The following is a 13,082-nucleotide window of genomic DNA, read 5'->3' on the forward strand; positions in this document are numbered from 1 at the left end:
AGAGAAATAAAAAATGCAATGAAACGGTTATTAAGTCATCCCTCTATATTTCCATGTCAGCATTGGTTTAGTTGCAGTTCTCTATGTTTGTCATTTTGTTGCTTCCCTCTTGCTCTTCCCCTGTGCCTCCCTCTCACAGTCAGCTCATCCGGTTTGTTCACTGTTGTATATGTCCTCAGAATAACAGTTAGTAAATCAAATGAGAAGGCAGGCAGGGAAATGTAAGAAAGAGGGTGAGAGGAGACGGACATCCAGTTGGCTCCATAAATCTCATGCTGATTTATGGATGATAGATGGCTGAGAGAGAATGCCAGGAAGAGAAAGAGAAGCAGAACAGACTCAGAAACTTCCCCTTCTCTCTCCCGGTTCACTGGAAGAGTTCCAGAACTGCTGTTTCCTTAGATCGTAGAACACACGTCATGTGTGTTACTGTAATTGTGATAAAGAAGATGGGGATCATTATTTTGTCAGTGCTGTTTGGACCATAGGATGCCTTCACTTTCATGTCCCTGTTCTCCATTCATCAGGATTATTTCAGCTGTAGTCAGCACGGTTAGTTAAGTCACATGTGGAGCTCAGTTTTATGTAACAATCGTGCAACATATAGATACTAAAAGAACTACTGGATAAGGGCAGCAGTGCCCAAAGGGCAAATTCATGTGACAAAACTAACAGTGAAAGTGAGGGTGACCCGAGTGACAGTGAGAGGGAGAGACACTCATCTTGAGGACAGAAGTTTTGAATGAAAACAATGTATGTGTGCTGGTGTTTCACTGAGTGTGTCATAACTTAATCCTAAAGACTGATTTATTTGAAAAATAAAGTGACAGGTCAAAGTTGCATGACTAAGCCATCCAATTAAAGATCATCACTGCAGAAATTTCCATTATATTGAAACGTGTTGTGATCCAGCTGTCTTTCTCCCCCTCCTTGTTGTGTCATTCTGCAGAAACAGAGCAATCCTGTCTATCTTCCCACACACAGGCCTATAAAAGCTCACACACACCCTCTCGCTGCAGGTCTTAACTTGTGCCAGCGCTGTCTCTGTGTAAGCATCACTGAGTGAGCATGAAAGAATTTGGAAAGGTATTCGTGCCGGTGTATCTATAACACACATATTTTTGTTCAGCCTCTGTCTGTATACTGAACTCATCACCAGTGCCCTGCCTCCTATTCACCTGCTCTGTTCATTCATTCTTCAACAAAGCATGTGCGGCTTGTAAATCTGCCTATAGTTGGTGGCAATGATTGATTTAAATCAGATTTCCTGGAGCCACGGCCCTGTTACATGTTTGTTTGCCGTCGCTTCAGTGTTTCTAATCCCAGCACCACTACCGATTCTTTTATTGGTTGATTGGGGAGAAAAAAGTAGGCCTGCACAGGTTTTCAGTGTCACTGCAACAGATTTATTATCTGTGAGTCAGAGAACACAGCGCAGAAAAAGAATAGGAAAAGCTCTAAATGTGACTCGGGTGTTCAAAAGCTCCACTGCCAAGTGTTTGTTGTCACTGTATCGCAGGTTAGAACTTTCAGAAAAACATGCTGGTGTTAAAAAAGAAAAAAGCTGATAAGCTTAGAGGTGAACAATTCCAGGTGAGTGGACAGTTTGGAACCTGCTACAGCTGATAAGCATCATATTGTGCTTGTGGTTTCATTTGATTCAGATGTTCAGTTGCTAAAACCAAGTGACATAAACATAAATGTTTCGAAACAGCCAAAATGACCGTAAATGGGTGCTTGTTTTACATGTTCGGTAAAAAGGATGCATAACTCCATCTTATATAACATACATTTAGTCCTTTATTTTACTGTTCTGACTGTGTTGTTGTGATATAAGTGATAATATTCAAATGGGTGGGTGTTAGCTGTTGCCTAGCAACAGCTGCTGTAAGCCAGACAACTGAGATCTGGGAGAAAGGAGGACGGAAAATTTAACAATGGACGAGGCACCGTGAAAGACGTCATCATCATTTTGATTTTCAGTGACAGAGAATTTTTGCTGTCAAAGAAGTGTGTAAAAGTTCAAAAAAACACAACAAAATTAGTGGTGTAATTGAGTTTATTACAGTGGGATTGTTGTTGGATGCCTAAATCCAGTGTCAGAGCGCACTTAGGAATAATATCAAGCTCACAGGAGGTCTGTCTGTGTCATTTGTAAACTATAAATCAAAATGAGAATACTGAATATGGAATAGTGCTTGTTGACTCCAGCAATGGACGTTTTAGGCCATCGTGTACCGAGAAGCGACTGCACCTCTCTGCCTCCCTCGGTTTGACTTTTATCCCACGCACAGCGTATACTCAGCATCAAGCTGTCCAGACAGGTTGAGAGAGGGAGTCAATGGCATTTGAAAAGTGGACACAGCAGATCGAGATGTTCTTTTTGCTAATGTGTCGCACAGACCGAAACTTTATATTTTATTACACAAAACGCAAAATATTTTTAGGACAGGGAAAAACTAAAACCTTGTCAAAACTGCTCCGTCTATAACGGTTTGAACAAATCCAGGGTCCATGTATATGAAAATAATTTTCCCATAAGACTGGAGGGATTGTGCTACACTCCACACCTGCGTATCTGTGCAGACTGTTGCCAAACCTGCGTGCCAGTGTACCTCATATTTAAATACTCTCTTCAGCTTTCAGGTAGCTGCATGTCATGTCCCAGTGTAACAGCTGTTATACACATTCTTAACCATATTTCAACAGCAGTTTTGCATGTTCAGAACTTAATTTTGGTGATGGCTTCTCGTGGTCTTGCATGTCGTTCTTTGGCTGGCCATCGGTTTGTGGCGTATCCTTTCAAAGCCTTGAGTCTACATGTTACAGTCACTGACATCCTGGTATTTTGGATCCACAAGAGCCGACATTGAGATGAGAGGGTTGAGTTTCATCAGTTAACACTTGCACTCTTTGTGACTTGGTGAACAAAGTGCATGCACACACTCTATGGATCTGTTATTTAAATTAATTGCACACTGAGTCATATTATTTTTCTGATAGTTGCAACAAAAAATGATCTAAAAGGCACCAAAATCACAAAGTCAGACACAAATACCCTTGTTTTTTTTTTTATGAACACGTGAAAGCTTTAAACATTGTTATTTCTGCTCTGTAGTTGGTTAAGTTGATATTACAGTATCTACAGTTTTCAGTGTTTCAGAGTTAACATGGGTAGTAAAAAAGTGTGTTTTTGAGACAACATGAAAACCCCATAGTCTGAGAAAAAGGGTGTGAATGTTTGCTTTAAGCTCCATGGCCATTACGTTATTATATGTCTGGCCGTTTAGAGCTGGAGGACTCTTATTCAGAAATGAATGTTATTGTAAATCTGTATAGAGAGAGTCCACATGATAATAAATTGTAAAATCGTGGAAGTTCAAAAATATCTCAGGTTTATATAACCTGATGGTGAAGTGGATTTGATAAAAGATTTGATGTGTCTGTATAAAAAGAGGCTTTTAGCTGCTCTTATGTGTGATTTCCTACAATTTTTTAAAAGCATGTCTCCATTTATTGGCAGATTAAAGTGCTTTTTGATGCTCTAGTTGTCTGTCTGGTGCCCTGGTTTCTTTAACTGTCTGGATTTTTATTCCCTACCTGCATCACCATTACCTCTAATCCTCTCTCTCTCGCTTTTTTTTTTTTTTTTTTTTGACACATCTTGACTTTGCTGTCTGTTTGAGATACTGGGTGCTTATTGTTAAGAGCCTGTGAAATGTGTAAATATGCGTCATGCTGTCTTTGCTAGTCACAGGCGGGAAAATAGCTCTGCTGTTGCCAAGAGTGACCAGTAGGCATTGGCAGGTGTGGACAATACCCTTCTCATCTCGGTATCATGTCTGATGGCAGGAGAGATTCATATCTGTCCCCATCAATGGGAAAATACTCAGTAGTTGTTTGAAGAGTGTGCCAGCGGGCAGGTGTGCCAGCAGAAAACACACAGTTGCATTATTTGCAGAGGTGAACATCACATGGTGACTAACAGCCCAGATGATTTCAGACTGGATGAGAAAATGCATTAAAGTGCTGAATAAGATTACATGTCGACAAAGTAGGTTCTCACTGATAAACTGCACATGTGCAGATGTGATGTTGTCTGGAAAATGTCCCAGGCTTGTACCTGTTTTTAGTTCTAAGCCCAAAATGACCCTGTCTAACTGCTTGTAACCTATTTTGGAGAAAAACATCTTTGAGAGTCACTGTGACCGTTTGAACCATCAGAAATAAAGCCTCTTTACAACTTTCAGTTTTTGGCAAAGTGTTTAAAAAGGCTCCAGACTGCTTGCATTAAGTAGCTGATGTCTAGACATTCGTTCCCAAACACTTTCTCTAATGCATCCGTGTACATGGGAGATGAGCAGAGGAAGAAAGGAAACAGCCTGGCTGGCCTGGAATCACTATTCTATTATACAAATACTCTCCATTCATATTAAAATCTAAATAAATGCTGTTTTTCAAGATAAATTCAACATTAATTCTGTCGTTTTTCTTTTCCAGCAGTGTTTGCAACCAATTCTCTTGCATTTGAGCTATAATAAAAGGGATTTTCCCTCCAAGATGGTTTTTTTTTTTTTTTACAAGGTATAGGAAGGTCATGCAGCTTACTAATGCTGGACTTGGTCCTACGTGTTGGGTATTTATGTATTTTTAATATCCCCTGTTACTAATCTGTGAGCAGACATTAAAGCTAAAGCACTTTTTAAACTGGACAATGGAGTCAATGCAAATAATATTAAAAACGGCTAAATCTGCTTCAGTTTATGTTACCTTTGCCACTGTGATAAAGGTGTGAAGGCATATCAGGACAGGGATAAATCCTATTCCTTCTTCTTGTGATACTTTATTAATACACTGCATCCAAAAATCAGCATTTGTAAAGAACATGTATCTACTCTAGAGTTAGGCAGCCACCAGAGGATGAGCACACTGCAGTCATTAACGGATGGTCAGCAACAATATTCAGGTAAGCTGTAGTGTTTAAGTGATGTTCAGTTGGTACTAAGGGGTACAAAGTTTGACAAAATATCTATTACACGACCCCGCCCTGATCCTTTGATACGATAAAAGCCACAATGAATCCATATTATTCAAGCCCAGTTCTGACCTGAGCATCACATCAGGCTGCGTTTTTTAATCTTCTGATGTCAAGTTGGTGAGTCCGTGTCAGCTGTATCTGCCGTTTCCTGTTCTAAACTCACAGGAGTGGCACCCAGCGTGGTCTTCTGCTGCTGTCGGCTTCAAAGTTAAACATGTTGTGCATTCAGAGATGTTCTTCTGCGTCTGGTTATTCGAGTTATTTCTGCCTTCCTATCAGCTGGAAGCATTCCTTCGACTCTCTTCTGACCTCTGACCTCAGCGAGGCCTTTTCGCCTAGAGAACTGCCGCTCACTGGATAGTTTTCTTTTTTGGACCATTCTCTGTAAACCCTAGAGATGAGTGGGAAAATCCCAGTAGCTCAGCACTGTCTGAAATGTGATTGGTGGAGTAGACTTTTGTGTTGACTGGCAGTTGGACAGATGTCACTAACATAGCGAGTGTATATAATTAGAGATGTTATGCAGTGTTGTTTAGAACAATAAATGTGAGCTTTGCTAATACTTTCTTTGCTCTGAAAGGTTCGACCACAGCAGGTTGAGGATGAAGCAGACGGTGCCATGCGATAAACTCCTAATGATGTTAGTGATTAGATCAGGAAACCCTCACCGGAATGAAATCACTTAGCTATATATTGACCTATTAAACTATTTTAACCTGCAAGTGTTAACAGAAAAAAACATGCAGACTGGCCATAAAAATATCTCGTAACCTCTGTGAGTTTACATAAATATTTTAGTTCCCCCTGGGTGTGTAAAGGTAGCGTCGGCAGTGAACTGCAGAAAGCAGGCCGGTCTTGTCAGAAGCTTCACAAACTGTTGTTACAACTTAAGAGGAGTGCAGTTGTTGTGTGTTTTTGTGGCAGCGTGGTCTCGATGTATTGTCTAACCCTCTGACAGGGTGATATGAAGTGCTCTTTTTACTGCATAGAAAGACATCAGGTGAACAAAGAGGGCAGCCCCGCCTCAGTTGTTTTGCATGTGTGCCTTGAATAGATGCCCTTAGATGACTCCAGATTTTAAAAAAAGCGCACTGCTCTCATAAATTAAAGAAATATAACATTGCATATGATGCGAAAAAGGCGACGGCCCCATTTGCCACCTGCACATGTTTGCTGTGTTTAGAAATGTTGTAGCCAGTAATACTGTTCCTGTTTTTGTTTTAGGAAAAGAGTTGTTGACATCCATCGACTTACGAACAGCGTTTCTGCTCATGCAGCATTTTGTTTGTTTGCTTGGAAACATACTGTGCACAGATCGCAGCTGCTGCTCTGCTCACAAATCTGGTATTCCCGCTCTGTTTTGCTCTTACACGACACTCGATGTTTGCAAACGTGCAGGATCCGATTCTTTATTTCAGAGGAGCATAGAAGGATGGAAATCAGTAGCGATAATGATAGGCACTTGAATGGCTTCTGTACTGTGTGGTTTTCATTCTTCTTATCGGATTTGCATTTGTGTCACACATGTGTGTCTGCCTCCCGGCCAGCATGTTGGCAAATCACATCATCTCATATTCCTCTTTCTGCCACCGTGCCAAGCACACAGAAGTTGGGCATGTTCATGAGAACATAGGCCCGTCACGTGGACACATCCAGTGAATCCACGGAGTGGATGTGCTGCTGGGGGACCTATATGAAATAGGATTATCAGTAAACACACTCTGATTAAATCAACTGGATAGCCTACAGACCCTGTTAAAGCTCACACACTATCAGCCTCATACCCTGAGAAGCTCAATACAATTTTCCTTTCTGTAGTGTGAGGGATGAGGAATTACACGAGTGCCTTTGACAAATTGCAGTTTAAAGGACTTACAAGCCTTGGGTCAGAGTACTTCTATGTCCCACTGAAAACAGTTTTTTTAAACCAATCCACAATGGAGTGGCTTTTTTAATTTTAAACATTTTAAGAGGCATCTCCATGGTTGCCGAGGTCATAATGGATGTTGTACAGGAGGATGCTTTAACCGCAGTGCAGTCCTGAATATTCGCAATTCAAATCAAGCAGGTGCAAGGCTGCTAATTTTAGCTCAACGTCCCCGATTATGTCAGTTATGTGTTTTATCCCATAATATAACGTTATCGATTTTCGATTGAGGCGAGTTAACATAAGTTTGCTCGGCCAACGTAGCATGGTGGCTAACGTAGCATGGTGGTGCATGAGATGAGCCCTCGTGTTTTTAGTATACCCAGAGTATTTTAATTTATTTAATAAAATATCCATATTTTGTGTCCCTGTACCGATACAATATTGCCACATGAAATATCATGATACTGTGCTTTATTACTGTATTTAACATACAGTACAACTGTGCACAAATATCAGGAGAGAGAAAAGATCACATTAAGATCTCTTCGTGGTCCAGCTTACTTCTCCTGACATCTTTCATTTTCTAAATGCCCTCCTGCCTCTCATCTCAAACACAAATTTGACTGAGTTACAAACTGAACTCTAATCCTGATAAAACGCAGAGAAACACAGGCACTATTGTAACCCCCACATTGATTAAGCTGTATCTTAATTCCAGCTCAGTGGACGTGACAGTCAAACAGGCTTTTTCTGTAACTCAGAATCCCAAAGTGTAATTATTAATTCTTTGTCTTTGGAAAATAATGCCAATCAAAGTCATAGTTTCTTAATGACTGCGACTTGCAGTTTATTTTGGTCCAGAGAGTAATTACCCAGATCAGAGCCTGGGCAGCTGTGATTGAGCAAGTTGTGATTCATGGGAGAGCTTTAGCAGATTCTCATTTAATCTGGATGACTATAAAGCGCCACTTTAAGGTTTCAGTTTTGCATTTATAGAGCGACGAAGTCTAATAGGCAGTTGATTTAAAGACATGATGATCAATAGCGTCAGCACGGACACCACGAATCGTCTGAAAACATCATTTCGACAAAGTCTGATTTGTGGCAGATGTGCTGGTCTCATCGGAGTTGAGGGTCACTCCTGTCGTGAGTAAGAAGAGTGAAAAATATGGCACAAATCAGACCTTCTCACAGCTTTCATGCTGTATCATGGTTTATTGTGAGTAACCTCTCTGTGTAATCATTCAGTCCCACTAAGATCAGCATTTGGTCTGGGAGTTTGTGCAAATGCTGCCAAGGCCTGTTGAAACTCAAATCAAAACTATTAAGTAAATTGCCGTCGTCTTGTTCCTGGGTTTCTTTCTTCATGTTGGTATTACAAGTCGTTTTCCCAGCAAGAAGCATTTGTCTATCCTTCGACATCCCCCGCAGTTTAAACACATATTTTGCCTCACTTGAGGTGTATTTTTTAGACTCTTCCAGATTCAAAACACAGCTTGCTAGTTTTATGTGTTATGGTAGTTACTTGGGGGGGGGTTGTTAGCCAAACACGCAGACTGACTTTTGGTTTAACTGGAAGCCATGTTTGAAGAGAGTTCACAATGCAGGAAGTCATTAAATCACATAAGGGGGAAACCAGCTTCACCGCTTATGTGTAGTTTCTGGAATGCATTTGTGTTTTCCAGACTTTTTGTACAGAAAGCTGCACATGAAACCTTGGGGCACCGTATATGTATGGACAGAAGCATGTAGCTGTACAAACATGCACATTAAAGACAGAATCTGGTACCACAATGTGACATGACAAGGTGATTTTCTGCAGGGTTAAAGGGTCAGTGGTTTCTCACACTTCAAATCAACATTTTGTCTCCAAGCTACTTGAAACATAAAAAAGTGGTCTTAAAATTGTGTTTTTTGTACAGAAAGAAATAAAACTTTTGACTTCGTGGTGGCTTTCTGTGTGCCGGGGGTTTTATACACAGTTTTGCATTTTTTTTTTATACGCTGCAGTTGAAATAGCCGTACATGTTTTGGTTTTTTTCCTCAACTTGAAAACATTTTTTTAAGCCAGGATAAACCACTTAACAACTTCCATAAAATTTAAAGGCTAGTCTTCACTGTTTACATCCTGTTGAGGGGACTCGCATCGAAACCTAAGAGGCTGTTCCACAAGACTGTCGACGCAGTCGGTCTTCCGATGTTTATCTGTCTATAATTCTGGATCGTAGCTAGCCAAAGAAATCGCCGCCTCTGACGTCGGCAAGACTAATGCTTGTGTTAATGTAAAAAGAGTAATTTAAGCTACAAGTGCGTGTTTGTCGTCTACACACAACGTGGGAATTATCTGGTGTCGCGGGGCTCCGTGCCTTCGATAAACAGCCCAACTGGTTCAACCAAGTGGCAGCCAAAAGACAGGAAGGGAGAGAAAAAAGTTGGGAAATCTTTGTGTGCACGCCCATCAGTCGTCTTGTTGTGGTTGCTCTCCTCTTCTTCACCTTTACCCTTCTTTTTCCTCACTGTACTCTGTCCTCCAGCCTCCTGTATTGGCAATGTGCGGAGTGGATATGAATCAGTGACAGCACAGCAGCAGCAAGACTGACTGAGTTTCAGTATGCTGCCTGAGTCTGTTTTTGCACTGGTTCTAGTTAAAAGACGGGAATGTAGCATGACTGGAAGGATGATCGATGACTAAACATACAGGGGCGATGACTGATGGCCGGATGTTTGTAGTAGAGGGGGAATATAGAGGAAGAAAGATGGTCCAAAGGGATGGAGTGGACTCAGCGCACCCAGAGAAAGAAAGACAAAAAAAATGGAGACAGATTAATGGCAGCACATACAGACACATAACCGTGTATAAAAACCCACGGTGGTAAAATTTCCCAGAAAAGTATCTTAAAAACACAGAGGACAGCTTCCCCAGTCTCACAATCATCCTGTTTAACTAGAATAGAAGGTGTTTGTGTTTGCATGTCTCGCTCTTACATCTGGGGTCCACTTGAGCAGCTGGTTCAGATTTGGCCCAACTTTCTCTGCCTTGGTTTTAATTGTGCACACTTGGCTTTATGAACAGTAGTTTTCTTTTGCGTCAGATTATTAGTTTATACTTTGATAGGCTGTTTGTTCTTCCTGTTTACTCTCATGTCTTACTCAGCCCTCACGCTCTTCCTCCACCCACAATCCTGCTGTCCCTCACACCAAATGTGTCAAAATTTTAGACCACCGATACAAACTTCCGGTGCCTTTAGTAAATAGCACAAATCACATAGTTAAGATTTGTTTATTTTTCCTTGTTCTTACTCTCTCCAATCTCAGCTACAGTCTGTTGAGACATGCATATCTGACCGTTTCCATCAGGTTGTTGATGCTGGCTTGCCGTGTGTTTGGCACCCCGGCGCCCCACCAGCCCCGATCCTCGCTGAATCCGTACACCCCTGCAGTGCTGAAACCACAAGTGTGATTGACAAGCCAGTCTTGAGGGACATGAAAAGAAACCGGAACACTGTTTGCCCTTTCTTGGACACTGATGGATTCTCTAGTCATGTTTCCCATCTTTACATTCTTCAGCCTGCATCCGTGCCTGAGATCCCTGAGGAATTCCTTGCAACCAAATGAAAATATTCCCATCTGCCATGTCAGCAGTCCCACAGTTTCTTGGATTCATAAATCCCACCCCTGCAAAGTCAAATAAGCATGCACTCTTTCACGAAAAGAGTGGATCTTTCCATTTGTTCAGTGGTTTGCCCACTGCGTACAAGTGGCAAGAAAAAAAATCACAACAGCTGAACCACATTCATCAGATTATAACGGCAATTGATCTTAAAACAGGAAGGGAGGAAGGAAGACTGTGTCATATATTGCTTTGGTATGAGGGTGTAGGGATATGGTGGGTATCATGGTGCGTACGTGTGTGTGTGTGTGTGTGAGTGTGTGTGCATATGTGACATAGACAGATGTAGCTAGCTGAACAGGGTGGTTCTGTCAGAGAGATTTGGCCTGGAGAGCAGGAAGATTAAGGTTCAGCTCTATATGAAACAAGAGGTTTCATGGTGACTGCAACTTGTAGTCTACTTTGTACTAGAGTGTAGAAAACCAGATTAGAGTTAAGGCGTCACTTTGACTGCAGCCAAGCACAGTTTTCTCCCACAGTTTCTGAAACCACATCACATAAAAACTAGCTTTGTTAATTTAAAGTGTTCAATAATTACTGTACAGTCTGCTGACAGTTTTTGAGGTCTAACTCGGGCCAGTCGTATAATTAAATTTCATAAATGTTATGTCACCCTACTGCAGTCAAAATGCTCGCATCACAACAAGTCAGCTACATGGGAGCAGATAAGCGATGATCTTAGCTGGCCTGTTCATTCTAAAATGTTAAGCTCTGAACTGAAGGCATCAGCTGTGTCAGAAGTCCATGTGTATTTACTACATCATTACCAACATGTTAACATTTGATTTGTAAAATATAATTAATAAATCTTTCTAGCATTGAGCTTTATAGGTTAAACCACAACACTTCACTTGCATGCTCACGCTGTCTGTCCCAGATTTGTTTCTCTTGCTGTCTCAATGAGCGAGGCTCTTGCGTAAGACCACCCCGAGCGTTAATGTAAACCTGTCTCTTCATTCTGTCTCACCCAGTGGACTTTCCCTCCACTTCAGCATCCTGCTACACTTCTTTTCCACCACAACAACAGCAATCAACGATGTAATAATGCAATCGTGTGAGGTGTTGTAATCTTGTTTTCTCGACCGCCGTCGTAGTGTTGGATAAGGACAATGCTTCGGTAGTCTGGTATTAGCAACAACAGCAACAACAAAAAAAACCTGGCCTTGTGGTTTTGCTGTTGCTTCATTCGGAGATAATGGCTATAATTTGGAGTGAAAGAAAAACGCTGGCCATTTGGAATTACAGTGACAGAATTTGTTCAGCAGTGTTCATTAGATGCATAAATGTTTACCCCAAACTAAATTTGTCTGGACTGTGAGCTCACTTTGTCTACGCTGCGTCTTCAGCGGATTCCATTCCCATCTTTACATCGCACGTACACACACGCGATTGTTTGTGTGCATGTGAGAGAGTTATTTAACTGCTTGGTGACTGGTCATTTGGAATTTGAAGAATATGGGGATGACTGATTCAAGTTTCCGAGTGGGTAACTGTGGGTGCTTTCTCACATGTTAGCGCATGATAACGGATCCTCTGCCGCTTGTTTTAGGTGAGGGTGCAAGAGGCAAGACACGTGACAACCATCCAGTGGTAAATTTTCCACACATACCCTGTACCTGCTCTATTGTAATATGGGCTTATTTGGACATTGCATGTGAAGGTTTGGGCAGGTTAACCTTATCTAACTAAGTCTTAAGAGTTACAGTCTCACATGCAGCTCCATGCAGCGCGCGTGTGAAACCAACTGATGACTTTGTCAAGACTGAGGTCATCAGTGTTTGCTGACAGGCTCCAGTGATGTAAGAAATAATAATCTCTGTAGGTAAACAAAACTCGTTTCACAGTCAATTCAGCTTGAAAGCTGACGGTCGATCAGATATAGCCAAACGTTAATAAATGCTGATGTGCTTGGAATAGCAGCAGCTACTCAAACTGCAGCAGACGAATGAGAACTCTGTCATTCAGTTACTTTTGCCATAAATAAACGTCTAATCTGTGCATGCTCTGTGAGCCCAATCGCACTTTATAATTACAGTACGCTGAAAGACATCCCAGCACAAATTGGTTTAAAAGCATAATATTTCCTGGACTGGTAGCCAATGTGTCACAGAGTTCATGTAGGGGAAGTCTGACTCCTGAGTGTGACCCTTCCATTTAACTGAACTGCTTTTGTTTGTTTTTTTAGCACTGTTCGCTCAGACCAAGAAGGTCCTGAGTTTGAATCCACCATCTGTTCGAGGCCTTTCAGTTTGCATGTTTGCTTATTCTCTGTTGGTTCTCGAGCTTTCTCCCACAGTCCAAAGCCATGCAGTGCGGTTACGTTAATTGGTGATTCTAAATTGCCCTTAAGCAAATTAAGGGATGGTTGTTTGTCTCTCTGTGTTAGCCCTACAACTGACTGGCGACCTGTCCAGAGTGCACCGCGCCTTTCGCCCTATGCCAACTGGGATAGGCTCCAGCCCTGGATAAGAACTGGATAAGCAGAAGAAAATGGATGATTTTGT

General features: G+C 41.5%; 1 protein-coding gene across 4 annotated transcripts in view; it reads left to right on the top strand.

Annotated features, from left to right (window-relative positions):
• Positions 1–13,082, top strand: part of acap3b (ArfGAP with coiled-coil, ankyrin repeat and PH domains 3b) — a 54,537-nt gene that overhangs the window by 1,227 nt on the left and 40,228 nt on the right. The gene's annotated exons all lie outside the window — the stretch shown is intronic.

This window comes from Oreochromis niloticus, linkage group LG5, assembly GCF_001858045.2.
Source record: "Oreochromis niloticus isolate F11D_XX linkage group LG5, O_niloticus_UMD_NMBU, whole genome shotgun sequence".
Lineage (NCBI taxonomy): Eukaryota > Metazoa > Chordata > Actinopteri > Cichliformes > Cichlidae > Oreochromis > Oreochromis niloticus.